We start from the raw sequence: 3,769 nt of genomic DNA on the forward strand, positions 1-3,769 counted from the left end.
ATAATTTAAAACAAGATTAGTCTCAATGCACCTTTTAAGAATTTTTGTGAGGTTAGTTAAACATTCATCAAAAGAATTACCATAGACAGTAAAATCATCCATAAACACTTCTATGATATTCTCCACATAATCAGAAAATATACTAACCATACACCTTTGGAATGTAGCAGGCGCATTACAAAGACCAAAAGGCATTCGTCTATAGGCAAATGTACCAAAAGGGCAAGTAAATGTGGTTTTCTCTTGATCTTCAGGCGCCACTGGAATTTGTAGAAAACCTGAAAAATCATCAAGACAGCAATAGTGAGATTTTCCTGCCAACCTTTCCAACATCTGATCAATAAAAGGCAATGGAAAATTATCTTTACGAGTTAATGCATTTAATTTTTTAAAATCGGTACAAACTCTCCACCCATTTTGAACTCGAGTGGGCACTAACTCACCTTTAGGATTTTCAATAACAGTAATTCCTGTCTTTTTAGGAACTACTTGAACAGGACTTACCCACTTACTATCCGAAATGGGATAGATTATACCTGTGTCAAGAAGTTTTAAAACTTCTTTCTTCACTACCTCCATCATTGGTGGGTTCAATCTCCGTTGAGCCTCTCTCGAAGGCTTAGCACCATCTTCTAACAAGATGCGATGCATGCAAGTGGCTGGACTTAATCCTTTTATGTCAGCCACTGTCCATCCTATTGCCTCCTTGTGGTCCTTCAACACCCGAATTAGTTTTTCTTCCTCTAAAGCAGTCAATTTACTGGAAATTATTACTGGGAGTGTATCTCCATCTCCCAAGAATGCATACTTTAAATTATCCGGTAACTGCTTTAATTCCACCTTCGGGGCTTGCACAATAGATGGCAAAAGCTGTGAATGAGACAGAGGTAATTCCAAGTAAGACACATTGGAAAATTCTGGACAAAGAGAATTCAATTCAAAAATAACTTCCTGCAATTCAAAAGGAAAAACAAACTTCCCTTTTATCTTTTGCAAATTTTCCTGACAGAGACCAGTAGAAATAGCAACCTTCAACGCATCGTCATTATTAAATTCAAAATTTTGCTGCGCCAAAGAATCAATTACATCTATAACAAAAATTGAATGAGATTCACCAGGATATTTCATGGCATCATAAATACTAAATTTAATAACATCACCATCAAATTCCATAGTCAATGTGCCAGTGAAAACATCAATTTTTGTTCTAGCAGTTTTCAAAAATGGTCTCCCTAACAGTATTGGAGATGAATTAGAATTATCATCCTCCATATCAAGCACATAAAAATCTGCAGGAAAAATCAAATTATCAATTTGCACTAAAATATCCTCCAAAACTCCATCAGGATAGGCATTTGATCGATCAGCCAGTTGAATTATTACGCCCGTCTCTTTTAAAGGCCCAATGTTCATCAAATTATAAATAGAACGAGGCATAACATTTATCGAAGCACCCAAATCCAACATAGCTTTTTCAATTTTAATATTACCTATTTTGCAAGGGACAGTAAACATACCTGGGTCCTTGCATTTAGGAGGCAATTTTTTCTGCAAAACTGCCGAAACATTTTCTCCCATATGCACTTTCTCGTTTCCTTTCAACTTTTTCTTACCAGTGCATAACTCCTTCAAAAATTTAGCATATCTAGGAATTTGCTTAATTGCATCTAAAAGAGGGATATTTACCTCAACTTTTCGAAAAGTGTCCAAAATCTCCTGTTCTTGCTCTTGCTTTTTGGACTTTGCCAGTCGACTAGGAAATGGAGGCGGAGGTGTAACCACTTGTGTTGATTTTTCTCCAAAATCTGGTTGTTCCAAGGCTCTAGGTTGAGACACATTCCCCTCTTTTTCGAGCTCTTCCTCGATTGCTTGTTCAGAAATTTTCTTGCTCGGCTCAGGCAACTCTTTGCCACTTCTTAATGTGATGGCACTAGCATTTTGCTTGGGGTTGACAATTGTCTGCGAAGGTAGCTTTCCAGATAATTGGGACTCCAATCTATTGACTGTGGAAGCTAACTGGCTCATTTGATTCTCCAAATTATGAATGCTAGTTTTCGTCTCCTGTTGAAATTGTTGAGTGTTAGTAGCCAAAGATTTCACAATATCCTCAAGTGACATACCTGATTTAGGAGCAGGTTGTTGCTGTGAAAGTTGAGGTCTAGGTTGATATTGTGACTGTTGTGGAAATCCTGGTGGACTTACTGCATAATTAAAATTAGGATGATCCCTCCATCCTGGATTATAGGTATTTGCATAGGGATCATACCGTCTCTGAGGTGGTCCTGGAAATCCAACTGCATTAGCCTGCTCAGTCGAATCATCTTGGAGTGTGGGGCACATATCTGTTGGATGACTCGAACCATAGCAGATTTCACATGTTTTCAAATGCTGCATTTGTCCTATAGCTAACTTTTCAACCAAAGAAGTTAGACAATCTAATCTTTGCTCTATTGAAGAATTACTTACCTCATTGACTCTACGAGTCGTGTTATCCTGCCTGTCTCCAAATTGTTGAGCATTTGCAGCCATACTCGATATCAAATTTCTTGCCTCCGTGGGTGTTTTATTCACTAAGGAGCCCCCACTGGCAGCATCAATAATTCTTCTGTCAGTTTGGGACAGACCCTCATAAAAATACTGGATGAGGAGTTGGTCAGGAATTTGATGATGAGGACAACTAGCACATAGTTGCTTGAATCTTTCCCAATATTCATGTAGAGTCTCTCCATTGAATTGTCGAATTCCACAGATGTCTTTCCTAATGCTTGCAGCTCGGGATGCAGGAAAGAATTTTTCTAGAAAATGCTTCTTCATGTCTGTCCATGTGGATATTGACCCAGAGGGCAGATAATATAGCCAATCCTTAGCTTTATCGGCTAAGGAAAATGGAAAGGCTCTTAATTTAATTTGCTCCTCTGTGACTCCCTGGGGTTTCATTGTCGAGCAAACCACATGGAATTCTTTGAGATGCTTGTGGGGATCTTCACCTGGTAAGCCATGAAAAGAAGGAAGTAAATGGATTAGTCCAGATTTTAACTCAAATGCAACCTCTAATGTAGGATAAGTAATGCATAGGGGCTGTTGATTTAAATCTGGTGTAGCCAATTCTCTCAATATTCGTTCATTAGCCATGGTGCTATTTATCTCTTCCGTCTCACTAAATGAATCCACAAAATCTACTACTGAATTATGTCCAGTAGATGAGGAGGATGCCTCTGCTCGTTCTCTTGTTGCTTTTCTCAATGCACGAGCAGTCTTCTCTATCTCAGGATTATATTGCAGTTCACCTGTACGAGAAGATCTAGGCATAAACCAGTAACAATAAAAATAAAAATAAAAAAAATAAAAATAAACAAAGAAAATAAAATTCAAAGAAAATAAATTTATTTTGACACCAAGTCCCCGGCAACGGCGCCAAAATTTGTTGGGTGTCAAACCAGCAAAAATAAAATTCCTACTCTTAAGTCACGAATTAAGTCCACTATGGTACTGGAGCAGGGACTTAGGCTGTGCAATGGGTTACTAGCTTCACCCTGGTGCCAGAGTTTGCTTGATCCGATATACCAAAGTATATTAATTACGTGAAAGACAAAATTCGAATATAGCAGCGAGCAGGGTCGAATCCACAGGGACTTGGGAATTTATTTTGAATGAATGTAACATTAAATAAAAATGGGGGAAGTTGATATGGAACTGTCTAATTTAATTGCTCAAATTAAAAATATAAAGTAAATTGACGGAAGGAAAATCTCTAGTCAAAGGTATAATC

The sequence above is a fragment of the Coffea eugenioides genome, chromosome 9 (assembly GCF_003713205.1).
Source record: "Coffea eugenioides isolate CCC68of chromosome 9, Ceug_1.0, whole genome shotgun sequence".
Lineage (NCBI taxonomy): Eukaryota > Viridiplantae > Streptophyta > Magnoliopsida > Gentianales > Rubiaceae > Coffea > Coffea eugenioides.